The 23,989-nt window shown below is 42.1% G+C and overlaps 1 protein-coding gene across 1 annotated transcript in view; it reads left to right on the forward strand.

Moving 5' to 3' along the window:
* TMEM178B (transmembrane protein 178B) overlaps positions 1-23,989 on the forward strand; it is a 373,172-nt gene that overhangs the window by 231,768 nt on the left and 117,415 nt on the right. The gene's annotated exons all lie outside the window — the stretch shown is intronic.

Genomic DNA, 23,989 nt, shown 5'->3' on the forward strand with positions numbered 1-23,989 from the left:
TCCAGCACTTTTGCAGGTACTGGGAATACAGCGCCCAGCAAAGGAACCACCTGTTCATATTTAAATGTTAACAATGGTTAAAAGTCTCCTGAGTAGAAACTTAGATAATTCTCCTTTCCTTTTGATCTTGCTTTCTCATTTTTCTAGAACAAATGAGCATTGCTTGTATTAGAAAAACATAATAAAAGATATAAAACTCATGGTTCATTTCTTGAGAATAATGCACAATGACAGATGTTCCTTTGCAAGCAGTACTGATTTTAAATGCATCTGAATTTTATTACTCATGATAATGTAGAGGTATCCTGATAAATAAAGATCCAGCTATGTGCTAGGAACATTAGCTAGTCAGTCTGCAGCTTTTGCTGGTGGTGCCTATGGGTAGATGCCTTGCAGTTACTTAAGACCTTCTGGGAGTTGCAAGTCCCTAGACTTGGAATGGTTCCTCCAGACCAGAGCTTGGCAAACTCGCCAGCTGACCAAATCCTGCTTTTGTAAACCAAGCTTTATTGGAAACATGTCCATTCATTTACATATTGTCTATGGCTGCTTTCACAGTATATACAAAGGCAGTGTTGAAGAGTTAGTTACTACAGAGACCATTTGTTTGGTCCACAAAGCTTAAACATTTATTCCAGGTGAGAGCTGTCTGTGTCTGGCCCTGGCAGGAGTGGCTCAGTTGGTTGGAGCATTGTCCTGAAAGGTCTCGGATTCAATTTCCCGTCAGGGCACATAACTGGGTTGTGGGTTTGATCTCCAGTTGGGGTGTGTGTGGCAGGCAACTGATCGATGTTTCTCTCTCACATCGATGTCTCTCTCTCTCTCTCTCTCTCTCTCTTTCTCTCTCTTTCTCTCACAAATCAATAAAAACATATCCCCAGGTGAGGATTAAAAATAAAAATTCTGTGTCTGTGCCATCCAGGACAGTTACCACTAGCCACATGGATGGATGGACCCCTTGAAAGGTGGCTAATGTGATGGAGGAACTGACATTTCAATTTAATGTAATTTTAACTAATTTACATTTGGATTTAAATAGCCACATGTGCCTTGTGACTTCAGAACTCAGCAGTGTGACTCTAGACCAAACAGTGAACATCTTTGTGCTTCCGGGTCCTGCTCTCTGTGCCATTGTTGACCCTGATCAGTTTTCTCTGGGTCCACTCCAGACTCTCTTGGCTGAATGTTTTTCTTTTCTTTTTTAATGTTCTAACTAGTTCTACATTGGCTAGACTACGGTCTCTTTTTATGAGTTGTGGAGTTCATGAAGTTGTCCATCCAGAAATATCCCATAATGGCAAAGACAGATTTGCCAGTAGAAAATGTTGAGCAAAGAGTGTGGAGAAAGCTCAAACTCCCTTCCCCCATTTTAAAACAAATAAAAAATTAATAAACTTTATTTTTTAGAGCAGTTTTAGGTTCATAGTAAAACTGAGCAGAAAGTACAGGGAACTCCCACATGCACCCTGTTCCTCCCCCCACACACAACACCTCCCACTGTTGACATTCCTCAGTGACACATTTGTTACAATCAGTGGACCCACACTGACACATCATCACCACCCAGAGTCCATGGTTGACATCAGGGTTCACTCTTGGTGGTGTACATTCTGTCAGTTTGGGCAACATATTCGGGTAAAGTCATTTGTTCTTGGTGTTTCTTGTTCAAAGAAATTGAAAAATGAGTTGTACTGATCTGCTAGCACATTGACCATTCTACGGAACATTTTATAATAGCCACTGCAGGTGTGTTGGGGGAAGGAAATCAACCCAGAAACACTGACCAATCATCCCTTTACACAACTTACACTGTCTGTTCTTTCCCATTAATTAAACAAGTATCAAGTGACCTGCTATTAGCAGGGAGCTGATAAAGGAAGAGAAAATAAAATAGGATATGTGATCCCAGATCACAAAGAACTAAAAACAATCTGTTACGGATATCAAATTCACACAAAGAGGACAACTCTTTAGAAAGCATTCTAATAACAGGTTATACAGAATAATGGTAGTCAAATGAGCTCATCAAGGCCCCTGGCCCATAGATGAACCAGGACTAGAAAAGGAGAGGTGGGTGGAGCTCCCCAGGAAGGCCATGGTGGGCCTGAGGAACTTCCACTTCATCCTGAGGTTGCTAGGAGCCCATTGAAGGGCTTTTAATTGGAGAATGGCCATGATTCAATTTCTCATTTAGAAAGGTCATAGCTGCTGGCTGGAGAGTGATACGTGGAATATGGGTGGTACTATCACAGAAGGAAGTAAAGATGGAAGTGAATTGTAAAAAAAAAGAAACAGTGGCCATTGGAGGATTTTAAGGAAGAAGAATACTATTATATGACTTATGTTTTAAGGAATCACTCTGTCTCCTGAGTTAAATATATTTTGGAGGTGGGAAGAGGATGGTAGCAGAGGGACCAGCTATTGCAATAATATAGGCAAGAGATGGTAAGCTTTGACCAGGACAGTAACAGTGGAGGTTGTGAAAGGAAGTAAAATACTGTCTTGATTTTGAAGGTTGAGACAACAGGATTCCTGATAGATTAGATATAATGTGTGAGAGAAAGAACGGTAAAAAATGGCTTCAAGACTTTTTGGCCTAAGCAACTAAGAGGTTGAATTGCCATCAGCTGAGAGGCAGAAGAAAGAAGAAGGAGTTAGATTTATGGGGGAAGTGTTGTGTTAATATATCCAAATGGAGGTAACAAGTAGGCAATTGGGTTTCAAGTTTTGTGAAGTGGGGACTGGCGACATAAATCTGAGAGTCTCTGGCATATAGATGATATTTAAAGTCATTGAATAGATATCACCAAGAAAGTAAAAATAAGTAGAATAGAGTTGGGCTGACTTCTGGGGCACCCCCATGTTAAGAGGTCAGATTGATAAGGAAGAGGCAGCAAGGCAGATGGAAATGCTGTGGCCAGTGAGTTAGTAGGAACCAGTGTCTGATGCTTAGAAATCCTGTGAATTATTCAGAGGCAGGAAATGCTGAATGTGACAAATGCTGTTGACAGGTCAAGTAGAAAGAGAAATGATGAGTTTCCATTGGATTTAGCAAGATGGAGTGCAATGGTGAGCTTGATAAAACAGTTTGGGGGAATTGGAGGGAGCAAAAATCGAATTGACTTATCTCAGGAGAGAATGGGAGACGAGAAATTAGATGCAATGACTACCGATATCTCTGGAAGAGTTTTGCTGCAAAGGGAAGGAGAGACATGCAGACGGTGAGCTGGACATGGAAGCAAGGTCAAGGAAGTCACTGGTAACTTTGATGAAAAACAGTTTCAGTGGCGGATACTGTAGGAGGCAAGGATATTGAGTGTCTGTTTGCTCACCTTTAGAAAAGAGTGAGTGGTTTGGGCCAGTTGGTGCATGGCCTCAGTGGCCAGTGGCAGACCTTGGTATTTTCTTGGTGGTCACTTTGTCTGTAACTCTCTGTGTGCCTGCCCATTTTACTGGTGTTGTTTAGGACTTCCTATTGCTCCCTTTGGAGCATTCCTTCAGGAGGTTGTGTCTTCTGATTGGTCTTTCCCTGTGTTCTCAGGGTACATATCTGCACCCTCGAGCAAGAGGATGACCTCCTGGCTGTGACTCTCCATTTGCACAGTTCAGCTGTCACATCTGCTGTTCTAAGTCAGTCTAACCAGACTCATGCTTCTGATAATCTTGAATTACTGCCTAAGATCCAAGACTCTCTCTTAATTTTTTATACACAGTTTTGTTCATTAAAATATAATTCAGGCCCAACCGGCATGGCTCAGTGGTTGAGTGCTGACCTATGAACCAGAAGGTCACCATTTGATTTCCAGTCAGGGCACATGCCCAGATTGTGGTCTTGATTCCAGGTGGAGGGGGGCAGTGCGTATAGGAGGCAGCCGATCGGTGATTCTCTCTCATCATTGATATTTCTCTCTCCCTCTCCCTTCCTCTCTGAAATCAATATAATCAATAAAAATATGTATATAGTATATAACAGTTAATAATGTGGATTTTGTAATAAAAGAAAACCTGATAATTTCAAGAGAAACATCAAAAGTGCTTTATTCAAAGTAATGTCCATCACTAGCTACACATTTCCCCCATCTTTCAGGTAATTTGTGGATATCATCCCTATAGAACTTTTCTTGTTTTGAGGCAAACCATTCAGAGACCCAATTTTCCACTTCTTCGTATGTTTTAAAGTGCTGCTCAAGAAAGTGTGTGTGCCATCAATCAGAACAAGTGGTAATCTGAAGGAGCAAGGTCTGGTGAATACAGCGGGTGGGTTAATAATTCCCAGGCAAGATCTTTTAACGTGTCTTTAACTGGTTTTGAAGTGTGTGATGGTGCATCATCATGAAGCCCAAATTACTTTGCCGTGTCTTCTGGCACATTCTGGTCGTTTTACGATCAAAGTGTGGTTCAGATTGATTATTTATTGTCAGTAGCAATCAGTATTAATGGTTTCACGTCGTTTTAGAAGCTCATAATACATCACACCTTCCTGATCCCACCAAACGCAAAACATTGTCTTCTTTCCAAAGCGATTTGGCCTTGCAGTTACTGTTGATGGTTTTCCTGGATCAACCCAGGATTTTGTGCATTTGGGTTTCTCAAAATAAATCCACTTTTCATCGCCAGTCACAATTCGATGCAAAAAAGACTTTCTTTTGTGCTGTTGAAGCAATATTTACTGATGACTTTTTGATTTTCCATTTGTCTTTCGTTCAGTTGATGTGGAACCCATTTTCCTTCCTTTAAAATCTTTCCCATTGCTTGTAAATGATCGGAAATTGTTTGTTGCGCAATGTTTAATCTTTCTACAAGTTGTTTTTGGGTTTGACACACATCTTCATCCAATAATGCTTATAATTGATGGTCTTCAAACTTTTTCGGTTGACCTGGATGTTCTTTGTCTTTCACATAGAAATCATCACTTTTAAAGCATTTAAGCCAGCATTCACAAGTACCTTGAGATGGAGCATGTTCACCCTAAGCTTCCCAAAGTATTCAGCAGCACTTTTCTTCAAAATAAAGTAATGAATTAAAACTTCCTGCACTATGAACAACTCTATTCTAACAAACTAGACAACCTGGAAGAAATGGACATATACCTAGAAAAATACAACCTTCCAAAACTCAATCAAGAAGATTAAAAAAATCTCAATAGGCCGATAACGGTGGAAGAAATTGAAGCACTCATCAAAAAGCTTCCAGCAAACAAAAGCCTGGGGCCAGATGGCTTCACAGGGGAGTTTTACCAAACATTCCTCCTCAGACTATTCCAAAAAATTCAAGAGGAAGGAACACTTCCAAGCTCATTCTATGAAGCCAGCATCACCCTAATACCAAAACAAGATAAAGACAACACAATGAAAGAGAATTACAGGCCAATATCCCTCATGAACATAGATGCCAAAATCCTCAACAAAATTCTAGCAAATTGGATCCAGCAGTACATCAGAAAGAACATACACATGACCAAGTAGGATTTATCCCAGGAATGCAAGGATGGTACAATATCCACAAGTCAATAAACGTGATACACTACATAAACAAATTGAGAGATAAAAATCACATAGTCATATCAATTGATGCAGAAAAAGCATTCGACAAAATCTAACACCCTTTCTTGATAAAAATTCTCAGCAAGGTGGGAATAGAAGGATCATACTTCAACATAATAAAAGCCATATATGACAAACCCACAGCCAACATCATACTCAATGGACAAAAACTAAAACCATTTCCCCTAAGAACAGGAACTAGACAGGGATGCCCACTCTCATCACTCCTGTTCGACATAGTATTGGAATTACTAGCCATTGCGATAAGACAAGAAGAAGAAATAAAAGGCATCCAAATTGGAAAAGAAGAAGTAAAACTGTCCTTATTTGCAGATGACATGATACTGTACATAGAAAACCCTAAAGACTCCATCAAAAATTTACTAGACTTAATAAATGAATTCAGCGATGTAGCAGGATACAAAATTAACGCCAAGAAATCTATGGTATTTCTAGACACCAATAGTGAACTTACAGAAAGAGAGACTAAAAAAGCAATCCCATTTACCATCGCACCAAAAAAATTAAGATACCTAGGAATAAACTTAACTAAGGAGGTAAAAGACCTATTTGCAGAAAACTACAGGACACTGGAAAAAGAGACAGAGGAAGACGTAAACAGATGGAAGAACATACCATGTTCATGGATTGGGAGAATCAACATCATCAAAATGTCCATACTACCCAAAGCATCTATAGATTCAATGCACTCCCCATTAAAATACCAATGGCATATTTCACAGACCTAGAACAAACTTTCCAAAAATTCATCTGGAATAAAAAAAGACCCCGAATAGCCACAGCAATCCTGAGAAAGAAAAACAAAGTAGGTGGGATCTCAATACCAGATTTCAAGCTGTACTACAAAGCCACTGTTCCCAAAACAGCCTGGTACTGGCACAAGAACAGACATATAGACGAATGGAATAGAATAGAGAACCCAGAAATCGACCCAAACCACTGTGCTCATTTAATATTTGACAAAGGAGGCATGAACATACAATGGAGCCAAGACAGTCTCTTCAATAAATGGTGTTAGGAAAATTGGACAGATACATGCAAAAAAATGAAACTAGACCACCAACTTACACAAAAATAAACTCAAAATGGATAAAGGACTTAAATATAAGATGGGAAACCATAAAAATACTAGAGGAATCCACAGGCAGCAAAATCTCAGACATATGTCAAAGCAATTTCTTCACTGATACTGCTCCTAGGGCAATGGAAACTAAAGAGAAAATAAACAAATGGGACTACAGCAAAATAAAAAGCTTCTGTAGAGCCAAAGAAACCATCAATAAAACAACAAGAAAGCCCACTGCATGGGAAAACATATCTGCCAATTTTATCTGCGATAAGGGTTTAATCTGCAACATTTACAGGGAACTCATACAACTTAACAAAAGGAAGATAAACAACCCAATCAAAAAATAGGCAATGGACCTAAATAGATACTTTTCAATAGAAGACAGAAGGAAGGCCAAGAGATATATGAAAACATGCTCAAAGTCACTAATCATCCGAGAGATGCAAATCAAAATGACAATGCGGTACCATCTCACACCTGTCAGAATGGCTATCATCAACAAATCAACAAATGACAAGCGCTGGCGAGGATGCAAAGAAAAATAAACTCTCATGCACTGCTGGTGGTAATGCAGACTGGTGCAGCCACTGTGGAGAACAGTATGGAGTTTCCTCAAAAAACTAAAAATGGAACTCCCATTTGACCCAGTGATCCCACTTCTAGGAATATATCCCAAGAAACTAGAAACACGAATCAGAAAGGATATATGCACCCCTATGTTCATATTGACATAATTCACCATAGCTAAGATTTGGAAACAGCCTAAGAGCCCATCAGCAGATGAGTGGATTAGAAAACTGTGGTACATCTACACAATGGAATACTACGCTGCAGTAAAAAAAGAAGGAATTCTTACTATTTGCAACAGCATGGATGGAATTGGAGAGCATTATGTTAAGTGAAATAAGCCAGTCAGAGAAAGATAAATATCACATGATCTCACTCATTTGTGGAATATAATGAACAACATAAACTGATGAACAAAAACAGATCCAGAGACAGAGAAGCATTAATCAGACCGTCAAACCTCAGAGGGAAGGTAGGGGAGGGTGGGGGTAAGGGGGAGAGATCAACCAAAGGACTTGTATGCATGCATATAAGCCTAACCAATGGACACAGACAACGGGGCGGGGGGGGGGGGTTGTGAGGGCATGAGGGGGGGGTTGTGAGGGTAATGGGGGGGTAAGGACACATATGTAATACCTTACTCAAAAAAGAAATTTAAAAAAATAAATAAAAATAAAACTTCCTGCAAATGCTCTTTTTTTTGGCACGAAATTCAACATTTTTAAGCGTAAAAATATCTATGATGTTAACATCTTCAGAAAATTTGACATATGACATTTTGAAGCTTGTTGTCAATACAACAAAATAGCATACATAGCAAATTGCGTATATATCAACATATGTGTAACTCCATCTATTGAAAAAATCCGCATTATTAACCGGTACAACTATACTATATATATATATATATATATATATATATATATATATATATATATATATATATATATACACACATACACACACACACACACACACACATATACATATATATATATATACACACATATATATACATATATATATATACACACATATATATATACATATATATATACACATACATACATACATACACACTAGAGGCCCGATGCATGAAATTTGTGCAATAGTAGGCCTTCCTTCCCCTGGCTGCTGGCACCAGCTTCCCTCTGGCACCCAGCACCCGGGACCTGGCCTTCCCTTGCAGCCCCTGCTTTGCCTGGAAGGTCGTCTGGAAGGACATCTGGTCTAATTAGCATATTATGCTTTTATTATTATAGAAAGATATATATATATCAGGTTCCCTTTATCTAGATTTACATCCCAAATATTTTAAAACTCCCATTCTTTCAAGTGCCCAAGTACTACATTACATTGTCAAAAATTAGATTATAACCATAAACAAAAAGCAATAAAGTTCCCTGTAGGCCCACCACTCTCATCCAGCTGCTGTTACCATCATATGGTTCACACATACACTGATACACGCACATATCAACACACACATTCTGTTAACATGTTCTGTTCACTCAGACTAGCGATCAGTGTGACTACCATGACCTTTGGTAACTGTTACCCTTCCTTCCCTGTTGTATTTTTTCTCTTCCATCTCTGCACATGAGCTCCCTCCCTCCTCCCCGCCTCCAGCTCTTCTCAGGAAGGAATCCTCAATTTAAAGACTCACATGCCTGTCATGTGAATGTCCATGAAGGTTTTCAAGTATTTTTTCTAGACATTCTTTTCAAATTACAGAAAGCAGCATACGTGCATGTGGAGGAGGAGGGTGACAGTTGAGTGTGCCCAGAGAAACAGAGGTGTGAAATGCATATTAATTCGTCTCCTGCCTGCAATTCCATTATTCCCCATAGAAAGGTAGCCATTGCCTATCTCACCTGGTATATGCAAAATGTGTTGGGATTCTCTAATGCTTCCTCACCTTGTAGTGAGTTGTGAATTAAATTCCATTCTAATCAGCCCTAGTGCTTCATTCATCATTTTGGGGACTGATATATTTTGGTGCTCTGTTACTCATTCCTTCCCCCACCTCCCCACCCCCCCCACCCCCGTTTAAATAGGTTGCAGGGGTTGCCTTGGGAAGCACCAAAGAGCACTCAGCTGAAGAAGTGTTTCCATCCATTTCGAATCAAGCATTTTAACGACATTACCACATTTCCTTACCACCATATCCTCTCTACCTTGCCCCTCCACCATATCCTCTCTACCTTGCCCCTCCACTGTTCCTAGAGTCAGCAGTCCTGCCGGATGGCCCAAAATTGACACTTACTTTCTCTTCAGGTTCCAGTGGCTTCTCAGGTGGATGCTCAGCTCTAAAATTCTGTGGTGCAGAAAATGCTCTTGGACGTGAACATTCATATGGCCCAGTTGCATATTAGTTGGTGGCCTTAGCCAGATTGAGACCACTTATGATTGTGTAGATATGAAGTTTTCATTTTCCACCCTCTGAGCCTCCCCAGCACCAGTCCCTTATCACAGCCAGGCAGAGCTCCTCGGAGTTCATCATTCTCAACATGCTCAGCAACGCCTTATTTGGATTTTCCGCCTATGAAACCAAATGCACCCACATAATCATTAGCAAGTTGTTAGGAGCTGAATATTTATCAGACACCCACAAATTTTAGGTGCTATGCAAAATATGATTGCTAGGGGATTGCTTTTGTCTGAGATGCCAAAGGAAGTTAAATAGCATTTGAGAGATGCCCACATTGTCAATGGGGCTCCTGACCACATTGGGCCAGAGCTGGACAGAGGCTGGGTCCATCCACTGTGTTGGATGGAGGGTGGACTCCTCCCAGGGCCCCATGCTAGCTATCATTATCATTGTAGTTGTTGCTGCCATCAGTTTTGGATCATAGACTGGCAGCTGTGTGCCCTCTGGGACTTGAGGAACATGAATACTTGGAGGCAAAATCCTAAAGAAGATGCACAACCAGCTCCTCGGAAATGGGAGAAAGATTTTTCTATTTAACTGTGTGAAGAGCTATTGAAAGGAGTAGAGAAGAAAGCAACAGGAAGAAAGGGGAATTTTGAAATTCCCACTAGGAAAAAAATCCCTAGTAGTTATATCTGTGGCTACCTTTGCCCCCAGCTACCCCGCATGGAGGTCACCATCCCATGAACCCTTCTCTTTGCAAATCAATGGTGAAGAGCCCTGGGAAATGCATTTAGTTGGCATTCTGAGCCACATGTATGCCGTGTCCTATAGAAGGAGAGCACTTGATCCCAGTAATTAAAAGTGTCAGCTCCTTATCCAGGAGAGGGTTCTATTAAATTATGTACAGTAAATATTTTTGCAAGTTGGAACTCTGAAGAAGACTTATTGATCTGTGGCAAGCTGCCAGGCAGCTGGTAAAGATTTGGAAAATGGTTCTCAATCCAGGGCAGGTCCTGGGAGGGGTGGGAACGCAAACAGTCTGGAGGCTCTTTTGTTTCAGCTTTTTCTCTGCCTCCCGGTGAGGAGCTGAGGAGCGAGGAGCGGCAGTTTCTCCCAGGGCTGCTGAATCAATAGCAGACAGTGACATGAACTGCTTGGTTAGTGCAGCCTTGGCAATTCTGATAGGAGTCATATCAGCACCACTGCTCAGGAGGGGCAGCCAGGAGAAGGGAGAGGAAATCTATGTCAGGAGGCCCAGAGTCTCATCCAGCTGGAGCGGCAGGTGGCACTGTTGGGAGGTGGAGGAGGGGACAATGCTGAGAGGGCACGGGGTTCTTACTTATCTCCACTAATCCCCACCACCCAGGTTCCATATCTGACCTCCCTCCTCCCTCCGTGTCTGGCTGTGCCCTGAGGATGCTGAAAGTGGCCTCAGCCACTTGAGAACAGAGATGGGGGGTGGGGACAGGTGTGACCAGGAGATCTTTCCTCATGGTTTTGGTTTTGCACAACTGCACAGGCACCCTAAGGCAGGACCAAGGGTGACAGCTGAGAGGGCTGCCCAAATGCCTGGCCTTCCTAGAATTCCTGCTAGCTAAAGTGTCCTCATTGTGGTCTCTCTCTTCTTTTTTGTTGTTATCCTGATGCAAGTATATTTTTCCATTCATGTTTAGAGAGAGTAGAAGGGAGGAGGAGAGACAGAGAGAGAGAGACATCGATGTGAGAGAGACACATCGATTGGTTGCCTCCCGCATGCGCCCCCACCAGGGCCGGGGATTGAGCCTGCAGCAGAGATACATGCCTTTGACTGGAATTGAACCCGAGACCCTTCAGTCCGCAGGCCAATACTCTATAGTCACAGAGTAAACCCGGCTAGGTCTGTGTTCTCTCTTTGTCTCTCTGTCTTGTTCATGGCAGTACTAGAGGCCTTGTGCACCGATTGGGGGTCCCTCAGCCTGGACTGTGCCCTCTCGCAATCTGGGACCCTTTGGGGGATGTAGCAGTGTGCGAAGCAGCAGGCGGCTAGGGGGGAGCCTGAGTTGGGCTTGGCACTTGGCGTTAGGCGCTCCTAACCACTTGCCATTTGCTCCTAACGGCTTGCCCCTCACTCCTTAACTGCTTTCTGCTCGCTCCTTAGTGCTGACCCAGAGGTGGGAGAGGCTTCCACCACTGCTGCTGCACTTGCCAGTCACGAGCCTGGCTTCTGGCTGAGCACACTGACCACCAGGGGGCAGCTCCTGCATTGAGTGACTGCCCCTGGTGGGTGGTCAGTGCGTGTCAGAGAGATAGGTTGTTCCGCCGTTCAATTTGCATATTAGCTTTTTATTATATAGAATTCCTAGTTCTTGGAACATTTACTGGCACATAGTAGGTGCTTGTTGATTGATTGAATGAATGAATGAATGAATGGCTTCTTCCTTCTTTGTCTTGATTTAGTTATCCTGTGAAGGTTCCCAGAGCTAAAGCAGAGGGTGGGTGGGAAAAGGGCTATGCTTGGAGCTTTCAGAAAATCCTGTTGATCTCATATGCTGAGGAATGCACCTGAAGTCCAGGTGTCTCCTGTCATTTGGAAACTCCTGCCAGCTGGGCTGTAGGACAGAAGGAGCAACTGGAAACAAAGGGACAGGTGGTCAAGATGAAAAGTCAAAAGCAGGACCACAGGTAAAATGATGCTTCTGATCCTTCTCTCTCTAGTCCCAGCCTCTGGCCCCCTGTGCCTGGCAGTGGCTACCCTCCCCCACCTTCCCTCTCTTCTACATTCTTCTCACCAGTGATCATAGCATATTTGTGGGGCCTGGCACATCTGAGGCAGATTCGTGGGCTGCCATAACTCTCTTTTTTCCTGCTGCCTGGCATTCTGCAGATTTGTGGTTCATTTGCACCTTCAGTGGTTATGGAAGAACAGGAGAAAGGAACCCACAGATAGATGTTTTGCTGCTCATTTGTAACTTCTGTCGAGTGAGAGAAGCCCATGAACACAGTTGTACTACAGTGTATGGCGTGGGATTGCTATTTTTTCCCCCTTTAAACTTCTCATTGTCTCATCTCTTTCCCATTATCACGGCATGATGGGAACTGGTCTGCATTACAGATGTGTCCAAAGCAGAGACAAACGGTGGTTCTGTCAGGCTGGTTTTGTATTTCAGGGGAGCCATCTGAGTCATCTGTTAGAGAAAGGACTGAAAAGGTGGTGCGTGTGTGCATGTGTGAACCTAGATGCTTCTGAGGCCTGTTCTTTCTTCTTAAATCTGGGGGAACTTGCTAGCTTTCCTCCCAGTATCTCTGGGAAAAGTGAGCCCCCACTCTGTGCTTGAGGTTTTATTCTCTGCAGGGAGCCATTGCTCTGCTGTTTAGAGAAGGCTTTGTGCTTTGCAGCTTTAGATCATTTCACAAGATGAAACACCATCTCACCACTGACAATTGTAATTTAAAATGTTTGATGGTCTTCTCAACTGAAAAAGTGTAGTAATCATCACTTGCTACAGGCGGACTTGGAGAGTTGCTGTTACCTAGCCAACTGGAAGCATGTAGTCCTCACTGGGGCTTATGCTACTACATTTACTCTTCTACCTCATCCTCACTGTCTTTTCAGCCACCTCAGCTGCTGTCTGTACCCTGGTACCACCGTCACCACAGTATCACTGGCATCATCACCACCACCACCATCATCATTACCACCATCACCATCATCATCACCATTACTGTCACCACCACTACCACTACAATTACCACCACCAGCACTACCACCATCACCATCATTATCACTACAACTATCCCCACCATCACCACCACCATTCCACCACCACGACCACCCACTACCACTCACTCACAACCTACATTCTACTCCTAGGTCCCCAGCCTCTTGGCTGTATTCCTCAGTTTCCTCATCTATTAAAAACTGGGAATCTGAATCCCATCCTGCTGGGTTCACTGAAGGATGAGGTACTGGGAACTGTTGAGTTTCAGAGACTGGCCAGGAGAAGAATGTGTTGAATGACAGAAACCTGGGCCCACCACTATTCACTATGTGGCCTTGGGCACTGTTGCTCAGTGAACTACATATTCTAAAATTCTTACTACCATTACTTCTACCACCACCATCACCACCACTTCCACCTTCACCATCACTAAAATCAGCAACAAGGAACTTTCTTATTGGACTTACTTGCCAAGCACTGTTGTACGTGCTTTGCCTTTATCTACTCACTTAATTATCATAAAAACTTTAGGATGCATTTAAATATCAGCCGCCTCATTTTCAATATGACTACCCTGATGATACATGACAAATCTAAGTCTCAGAGCTGTTCTGTAATTTGCCTGTGGTCATGGAGTTAGTAAGTGCCGATGGAACCTCGGTTCTGTCTATACTTTTGGCTACATCTTTCAGGTTATTTACGTGTGCACTTTTGTATCTGTGCATCTGTGGGTGTATGTGTTTCTACATAGGCCAGTGTGGACTTTGTCATTTTGACAATGAGGAGACAATGGTGGCTTCATTAAAGACTTTAAGTCCATTGCAAACACCAGATGTAGAAAATATTCAAGAGACCTGCAGCAGACACCACAAGCTGTTTTAGTGTGTTTAAAAGCAAAGTTGTTTTCAAATTCTGTCATAGAAATTAGAGTAATAAAGGGGAAGGGAGGTAGTTTTGGTCATGATGCAGTTAAAACTTCACTAATAACCTTATTTTGTTTAAAAGTGATTATAATCAGTAGATAAATGCTGTAAATGAGTCAATTATCTAATTGAGCTTTCTCTTAACCTTTCCTTTTATTCACTCCCAACTTTATTTTCTTCCCTGGAAACCAAAGAAACATAAAAGTAATCTTTGGGGCTCAGGTTGGAGGGCACTCTCATTCTGGCCAGAAACCTCTCATTAAGATCGTTAATAATGAAAACACTGGAACCCCACTGCGCCGCCCTCTATTTGACATTGGGCAACAATTGAAGGAAGGCAGGCAGGGGTAATGTCTGTTTTCTTATATAGTTTAGAACAGTGGTCGGCAAACTGCGGCTCGCGAGCCACATGCGGCTCTTTGGCCCCTTGAGTGTGGCTCTTCCACAAAATACCACAGCCTGGGCGAGTCTATTTTGAAGAAGTGGCGTTAGAAGAAGTTTAAGTTTAAAAAATTTGGCTCTCAAAAGAAATTTCAATCGTTGTACTGTTGATATTTGGCTCTGTTGACTAATGAGTTTGCCGACCACTGGTTTAGAACAAAAGAAAGAGAGAGAAATTCCTGGTCAGTGATTACAGATGCCAGCACCCCATTGCCCATGAGGTCTGGGTTACTTAGCCTGTGTGTGTGTTTGTGACATTCCAGACATATGGAGTTCTAGGGAGGGCAGTGACTGAACTCCCACCCCAACCAGGTACCAGCCTTGTGGCTGCAGTCTGCGGTGTGTGTAGAGGGTGACAGGGCCTGACCCAATGCATCCTACCTCTCAAAACTGTCAAATCCAATCCTGGCTGTCAGTGACATGTCCACATATGATGTCACATTACAGTCGTAACTCACTGTGCTTGCTTTATTGCACTTCACAGATGTTGTGTGTTTTTTTGCAAATTCAAGGCAAGACCCTCCACCAGCAAAACGATTACAACTTGTTTGATTGAGTTGCTTGCTTTATTGCAGTGGTCTGAAAGGGAACCCACAATATCTCCAAGGTGCGCCTGTGTATTTTAGAAATAGGTCCTTGGATTTTACACTTTAGCAAACAGGTTTTGGGGAGCACATTTGCTTTGGGTACTCTTCTCACCCATCACAAATAATTCTGCATTGGAGAGTTATCTCAATGATAGGAAGCTGTAGGTGTCTATTAAAATGTAAATAGTTATTTCAGAAAAAATGTAGGGACTTCCATGGCAGGTGTCAGGGAAAGAAGATTTGGGGGGGGGGGGGTCGGGGGTTAAGGTTTTAACATGTAGATGTGCATTGTAAAACCCTGGGTGGGCCCGTGTCTTCCTGCTCAGGTTGGAGAAGGTGTTAGCAACCCCCATGGGCCACCGTCCTTCTCTTGGGCTCTTCTCACTGGAGGTGGAGAGAAGACCTCCCAAGGGAAGGGCTCCAAAGCCTGGGATGATCGTTTCAGCAGTGGCAGTCTCGCACAGCTGGGATGGAAAAGGCAGCCGTCTCTGGTTGAACTTGGTGGCCAGGTTGGGAGGCTAGGCAGTGTGCTGCAGGACAGGGTGCAGCAATGGGGCATCCAGAGCTGGCAGGGGGAGGGGCTGGGGTTAGTCATGGCTCAAGCACCCAGCTGCAGGAAGGACAGAGTTCTGAAGTCAGGCCAAATAGGAGGTCAGAAACCAAGACTGTACTCAGCAGCATATCTAGTGAAAAGGAGATTTAAAAAAAATGAATTCATAAAGTTGAAGGTGCAAATATAAAATTGAATAGAAAAGAAGGGGCATTCCTGTGCTCCAAGAAAGATTATTTGAACATTAAAGCAAATTCAAATTCTCCCCAACTCACTACATCTCGCTGGAGGTCCTGGATGCTGCAGGTATGGGGGGTGGGGTGGAAAACAATGGGCTGCGTGGAAGGAATGTAGGCGGAAAGACAGAAGCAGGCAGAACCTGGTGCACTCAGACTCGTAGAAACTGCCAACCTGGCTTGAGGTCCATGAGGTGGACATTCGATTGCACAGTAGGATTCAAGGCAAGTTGCAAAAGTTGAGGAAGACCAGGATCAAACTAAAATGGGGTGGTTATTAGGCTTGATTTCATAAAAGCAGTACTGGGGTAGACAGACTAATGGCCCCCGAAGTTGTCCATGTCTTAATCTCTGGAACTTGCCTGTTATTTTCCATAGCCAAAGGGACTTTACAGGTGTGATTAAGGGCCTTCAGAGGGAAGATTATCCCAGTGGGCCCAATAGAAACACAAGGGTTCTTATAAGAGGGAGGCAGGAGGAGCAGAGCCAGAGATATTTGAAGATGCTGGGATGTTAACTTGGATGTTGGAGGAAGAGGCCACAAGTCAAGAAATGCAGGCAGCTCTTAGAAGCTGGAAAAGGCAGGGGAACAGATTTGTTTCCAAAGCCCCTGGAGTGGGTACAGCCTTGCTAAAACCTTGCTTTCAGCCCAGTGAAACCCATTTTGGACCTATGACCCACACAACTGTAAGCCAATAAATGTGTGTTGTTTTAAGCCACTAAATGTGTGGTTATTTGTTACAACAGTGATAGGGAACTGATACAGGTACCAGTTTCTTCTGAATTATTTATTGCTTTTAAACACTTTCTCTAGAAATTTCATCTGTAATTCTTCTTATTATAATTTAGAATACTAGTAGAGCTATTAGTGATAACATGTAAATAAGGATGTATGTTTTTGTGGAGGTTTTTTAAAGATGTATGTTGTGTTTGTTTTTTTAAAGGGAGTGAAATCATGCTTATTTCAGTCAATTAAAACTCAGAAAGATGTGTGCTTCTTAGAGGACCCTAATTGCAGCCATACCACCACTACCTGTTGGTGGCACAATCTTCACTTCAGAAAAATATCTAAGGAAAACAAAACCTGCAGGGAGCATTGCAACCGAAAAACACTTAAGTTAGAAAGTAAAAGCAATGATCATGCCCTGACCCGAAACTCTACCTAATAGATTGGTGGGTCATTGGATACCACATGCTATTAGTTTTGCAAGATCATTTGATGCCCCTCAGTTTTTCAATATTATCCGAATTATGTATCTGTATGTTCTGCAATATGTAGCTAAAAATGAAACTCGCTGTTCCCATCCCTCAAACTGGAAAGAAAGACAAGCTCTAAAAAATCACTTGTAGCCAAAAGATATTGAGTGAGGTCAACACTCAGAAACAAATACGCACCTTCACAACAAATTCACACGTCAACATCGATGAGAAGGAAATGAATCTTCTACTTTCTTCCTCCACCGAGGGCTGGGTTTGACCCTGTTTGGAGTTCTCAGTGCACAAGCTGGAGAGAAGGAGGCAAACTGCTTGCTGGTTGTTGTTGCTATGGAAACTGGCAGAGACAAAAGGCCACAAAAATGAAGGAATAAGATGACATCTAAGGCTTAAAAAAACAAAATAAAGTAGGTGTTTCCCTTCTTTCCTTCCCATTTTGCTACATGAACTTATTAAATGCTGTGGTTAGAAAGACCACAGGTGTGGGGAGGGCACTCTGCAGAAGGAAAAGTAACACAGTTTTGCTTTCTGTTTTGTCATTTGTTTGAACTGCATAATCCAATTTAGGATTTTCTTTTTATTTGCTCATCACTTCTCTTCCCCTCCAAAAGAAAAGAGCCTCCCCAGAAGTCTGGAGGTAGCTTGCAAATCTGTCATTTGTCTCTAAGGAAGGAAATGATACTAATTCTGCTCACTGTAAGGAAGGTCTTTCTCACCAGTGGCCTGGCTGCTTCTGACCCGGGTGTTTTCATCTGTAGATGGCAAGGAGTGGCTGCATGCAGGGACCAAGAGGCGGGCACGATGACAATTCTCGTACCTAGTGATTCAGTGATTAATTCTTTCAGTCACATATATAATTGCAAAGCTCCTGTCCTGAGAAGCTCCAGAAATCTTCCAATGCTTTTGCTCAGCCCCATTCTATCACGATCTGGGAAATTTCCTACATTTTAGGTTCCGGTGACTTTTTGGCACTTCAGAAATTAGTCTTGAATTTTTTAATGTCTTCTAGTAGAAATGTATGAGTTGCATCAAAAACATGACTTAAAAACAAACAATAGTTGAATAAAAGAGGAATAATATATTTTTTTGGTCATTGGTTTTGACTTTCCTGCTATTGGATGAGTGAATCATCAAGCCAGTATTTCTCCAACTGTCATCAGAGGATCACCTAAGGCAAAATGGGTGGCGTCCTTTATTAAAAAACGTATATTCAAAATAATTCACATTTGAGGAGCCCCTTCTCAGACCTTCTGAATGAGAATCTCTTGGAAGGACCCAATGAATCTGTTTATTTTGTAAATGTTCATGTCATCCTTAAGATAAAACTTCGCTTCCAGTCCAGGTCTCCTTGACAATCTCCTGGATGGTGCTCATTTAGCTGGTGGTTTAGCCCCTTGGTTCGTAAGGAATCTCGTTTAAGCCAGTTTTCCTCTTTTGGACAGAGAGCAGAACATATCAGTATCCTCTTTAAGCAAAACTCTTCTCACATCTGGATGATCCAATCTTTCTGTTTTGTTTTTTTTTTTTCTTCCCTATTTGAGTTTCTGCAGCCAGCGAGGTGTGGGAACTCTTTGCTGGATCTCATGTTGCACAGTCTCTAGTTTCTCTCAGTTTGATTGATTCTTCTGCCCACCTTGGTAGGTTCTTCGTGCCATGGGGTTTTGTTACGTACACTCTCTCTCCCAATGGAATGCCAACTTCCTGTTGTCATTTTGTCTGTCATTGCTCACATCTAGCTACTCTCCTCCAACACACCCTATACCACTGGTTCTCAAACTTTGGCTGCACCAGAAGGCTTGTTGAAACATGGGTGGACCTTGAGAATATCATGCTAAGTGGAATAAGTCAGACAGAAAAAGTCAAGAACCATATGATTTCACTCATATGTGGGATATAAAACTAAAAGCAACAAGTGAACAAACAAGACAAACCTCATAAGCACAGACAACAGTATGGTGGTTACCTGAGGGAAGGGGGTGGAAGGGTAGTAAAGGGAAAAGGGTCAAATATATGGTGACAGAAGATGATTTCACTTTGGGTGGTGGGCACACAATGCAACATACAGATCATGTGCACTTGAACTATATAATCTTATTTATTAATCAATGTCACCCCAATAAACCTAAAAATAATTAATAAATTTAAAAACAACAATTGCCATGGATTGCTGGGCCCATGCAATGTGTGTCTCTAAAGAGTTCCCAGGTGATGCTGATGCTGCTGGCTCAGGGGCCACACTTTGAGAACCACTGCCTACACTTTACTCACATCACTGGACCCCCTTAGGGAGTCTGATTCATTCCAGTCCCACTGACCCCTTGCATTGCATCAGACAAGACCACACACAGTAAATATTTATACATCTGAACTGACCAAATGAAACGAGACATCTCTGTGATCTCAGACTTGTCCTTGGATTCTGACTATGAGTTTCCAAAGCCAGATGGCCCCTCAGAGAGGCTTGGTTGGCACTCCCCAAATTCGGCTCTGGCCTGTTGTTGGACTCATTTGCAACCACAGAATCTAAGGCCAGATTGGTGCCCAGGCTGCTGACCTTCCCGCAGCTGCCCAGCTCAGAATCCGGCTTGATGCAGGCGCAGCTGTGGTGGGAAAGCTTCCTTCAGCCTCAGTGCTCCTGCTTGTTCCTTAGAGACTACTGCGGGGCTGGCTGCCCAAGCTCCTGAGCTCCTGTCACACACAGCATATCCATGATCTTGGCCTGTGATTCCCAGACCTTCTTGGGTGCAAAGTACAACTACATATTCACACTGCAGAGGACAATATAGTTTGAATATAAATGTGAAAATACAGAGCATACTGGCTCCTCACTGTGTGCTGACCTAAAGTTCTCTTCTCTGGTGTTAATATGTAGTTGGCATCACCTAATAATGACCATATCAGCAGCAGCATTGAACATGGGTTATCTCAGATAATATTGTGCGCTGTGAAGTTTTATGAATTCCATTTCACAGACCAGGCCACTGAGGGTTAAGTAACTCACCTGTCGTCACAGAGTTGGAGGTACAAGTAAGTCCTGATCTCTGAGCCCCTGGTCCCGTGGCCCTTTAGTCAATAAACTTCAGATGGTGTTTTAAAAGATTAAACTTACAATGAATTCCACTCTATAATGGAGAATCACGGTAAGTCCCCAGCATATTTTAGAAATTTGTACATTACTTTGACAAATTTTTAATGTGATTAGAAAACTTTTTTAAGCCATGGATTGCTTTTTTAAAAAGTCAAGCAACTCTTGCCCTAGCTGGTTTGGCTCAGTGGATAGAGAGTCTGCCTGTGTACTGAAGGGTTCTGGGTTCAATTCCAGTCAAGGGCATATGCCTGGGTTGCGGGCTCTATCCCCAGTAGGGGTTGTGCAGGAGGCAGTCGATCAATGATTCTCTCTCATCATTGATGTTTCCATCTCTCTCTCTTTCTCTCCCTCTCTGAAATCAATAAAAAATATTTTTTAAAAAGTCAAGCAACTCTTAGAAGGAAGGCAAATGTATAAAACTGATAAAAATGGTCATGGAATGCCCAGCACCCCACCCTTTCAGACCCTAGAGAGTCACAGATTGATTGGAAAACCACTGGAGAAGGTAAAGATTTCAGAACTTTGGGAATCAGAAGACCTGACTTTGAACAGTAGCTGGCTCTGAGACCTAGAGCAAGTCAGCAAAGTCTCCAGTGGTCTTGGTTGTAAAGTTACAAAGGTGGATGAGGGCCATACCACATCTCTGATTATGACTCAGTCATTGATTAATGAACTTGAACTAATGGCTAACAAAATCTAGTAAAGAAATAGGCTCTACTTTTATGAAGAGATTAAAGCTAGTCATAATTAGCACATTGCATACAAATGTGTTATGAAAAATAGTTTAGAAAGAAATTATGTCCTGAAGTAAAAGGTTATAGCTGCACTCTCATTTCTCTTAGTACTTTGCTTTGGATCCCATCTCCCCACCTTTTTCCATTTATAGATAGAAGCCAGCTACATTTCAACCTATTTGGTCAAGCTGCCACAAATTCATTATCAATAGTACCTGGATTACTATAGGTTGTTTATCAGAATTCCCACATTTACAAATATATTTAGAGAGCAAGTTGATAATTCTGTAACAGAATCTTTAAACAAAAATATCAATGATTTGGGATTGAAAGTAAAGACTTTTTGGAGAGATTCTGGAGAGGTAGGATGTTGCCTTTCACATTAGTTTTGTTTTCTATCCTCAGTATCATAGTTGTTGGTCTCTTTTCTTGCCAAGATATAGTGAAGATGACACTGCCTCAGTGAATGACAGTTATCTCAGCATAAGCTGTGGTGTGTGCCTTAGGGTCATGTTATCCTTTTTATATTCAAGTATTAGGTGGTTTTGTCATTTCCTCACTAGGTGTGGTTTGGTGTATGGTTAGTGTTTCATAGAAAGTGCAGAAGGAGACCTAATGTGGCCAGGAAATTATATTTATCTTGCAAAGAAAAGACAACTGTTGAAGAGGTTAAGTTTAATTAATTACTAAATCAAACAATAAATCATTACTTAAGATATGCTTATTGATTATTTTATGTTAACCACCATTTTTAACCTTAGATGGTCACTTTTAACTTTAAGAGAGTTAACCAAGTGAGACCTGCAATTTGGGTCTCCTGCCACCAGGGGGTGGCAGGTAAGAAACTCACTGTTCTGTGGCATGTGGTCTAGCTCCTACCTATGAAATTTTTATTAATTTATTTACTTTATGAAAAGTAACTCAACACCAAAATAGATGATGTGGAAAACAGTAAATCATTCTGTAGAAAACCAGGTAGAGAAATACTAAAAAATTAAGACCTCGGTATAATTTGGCATCCTTTTCAACAGTTCTTGGGTAGGTCAGGTTCTATTTAGGTTTTCCATGCAATTTAAACATAGTATGACCCTAGCCAGGAAGCTCAGTTGGTTAGAACTTTGTCCCAATAGGCGAGGTCATGGGTTTGATCCCTGGTCAGGGCACATGTAAGAATTAACCAAAGAATGCATAAATAAATGAACTAACAGATTGACATTTCTTTTTCTCTCTCCTGTCCTCGCTCTAAAATCAACAAACAATTTAAAAACGGGGAATAATTTTTTAAAACATTAAAAGAAATAAACATAGTATGGAGGAGAGTCATGAGACTGTGTAGATTCTAAAGTAGGGGGTAAGATGGGAACTCCCTTGGCAATCCCTTCGGGCTGTCATGTTGGAGATCAGCATGCAGTTTCTCGGGCGACCCAGTAGAGTCTGATTTTCCTTCCTCGTGGGAAGAGACAACCGTTTGTTAGTGAAACAGGAGATGACACACTTGGTTGGTGTTGAGAAACCACTTGTGCAAAAATACTTATCATTAAGGACCAGCATCACGCTCCATGCAGCAAGAGGCTCCTGTGTGAGAGCCATGGTAACGGGATACCTCAGAGGTCAGCAGGTTCATGGTCCTCACCGGGCTCACCGCTCTCTGCTCTTTGCATGGAGTCTGGGTACATGTACCAGGTTAATGTGTCCTGTCTCTCTTACTCCCCACCTCTCATTCTCTCCTCTACCTTCTCCCCCTGCCCCATGTCTGCCCACCTTTCCTCATCCCTTCCTGACTGCCCGCTCCCTTGCTGCACCACCCCTGCCAACAGTGAATCCTGTGTATAAAGAACGCAACCCTGGGACAAACTACCCCAACGATCTTGTTTTGTCGCAGTAGTTGCCTAGGAAAGATGATTTCACAAACAGCCTCTGTCACAAAACCTTTCAAAATTTAATTTCCAAACGTCCGCATCTAATTACCACAGAACTTTTAAAAACAACATTCACACTTAGTTGGAGGAGAAAAGAATTTTACGAGATCTTGCCACATTTAGCAACAAGCTACATATTCTGTTGCTTCCTCCTGAGATTTTTATTAGCCAGGTGTTTTTGTTTTCTCTTCTTTTCTTTCTTTCTTTCTTTTTTTTTTTTTTTTTTTTTTTTTTTTTTTTTTTTTTGTCTTAGCTAAAGTCTTGGCTTTTGCCATAGTGGGTGTTTTTTTCTTGTTATTCTTTATTTGTTTCTAAATTTTTCAGTTATTTTGTTTTACTATATGTCTAAGATAGCATAATCAATGAGCCAAAGCTCCTTCTGTGATAAAACTCAGACTGTCAAGGTTTTCTAAAATCCCACCTGAAGAAGCTAGGTAATCTATTGCACTTAACACCTACCTCACTGCAGTGTACCTGTGGTTCTTTAGACTTTAGTTTAGAAGGTGCTGGGCGAGGCTGTGAAGGAATCACAACCTGACCGAGGAGTCACGTGTTAGAAGAAAGACTGGTTTCTGGAAGAGAGAGACCATCCTTGGCAAATTGTAATTTAGGGAGAAAGCAGCCCAAAATTACTTAATCTAATTTAGACTGTGAGAAAGCTGTATCCATTTCAGAAAGAGTGTGGATAATTTCAAGTTAAAAGCAAATTTTAACAAGCAAGAATATCTCCAGCCTTGTTAAGCTAATGAAACCTTAACTAGGTTACAAAGAAATCAGAATAGGAGAGTTTGAAATGGACTGGTGAAGAAAAGGGGCAATTTCAGGGAATGTGTCGTTTACTCTGGGTGGAAGGCTGATTTTGTCTGAAAAAGAAGAGCTTCAGCCTAGTTATGATAATGAAACCTTAACTAGGTTACACAGCCATCAGAGCATAAGTGATGAGAACCAAGGAACCTGTCAATCCTGTAAAGAGAGTGACAGGTGGAGTTCATGACAGGGTTCTAGGGGCAGGGGGCTGTTGATT

This window comes from Plecotus auritus (assembly GCF_963455305.1).
Source record: "Plecotus auritus genome assembly, chromosome: 4".
Taxonomy (NCBI): domain Eukaryota; kingdom Metazoa; phylum Chordata; class Mammalia; order Chiroptera; family Vespertilionidae; genus Plecotus; species Plecotus auritus.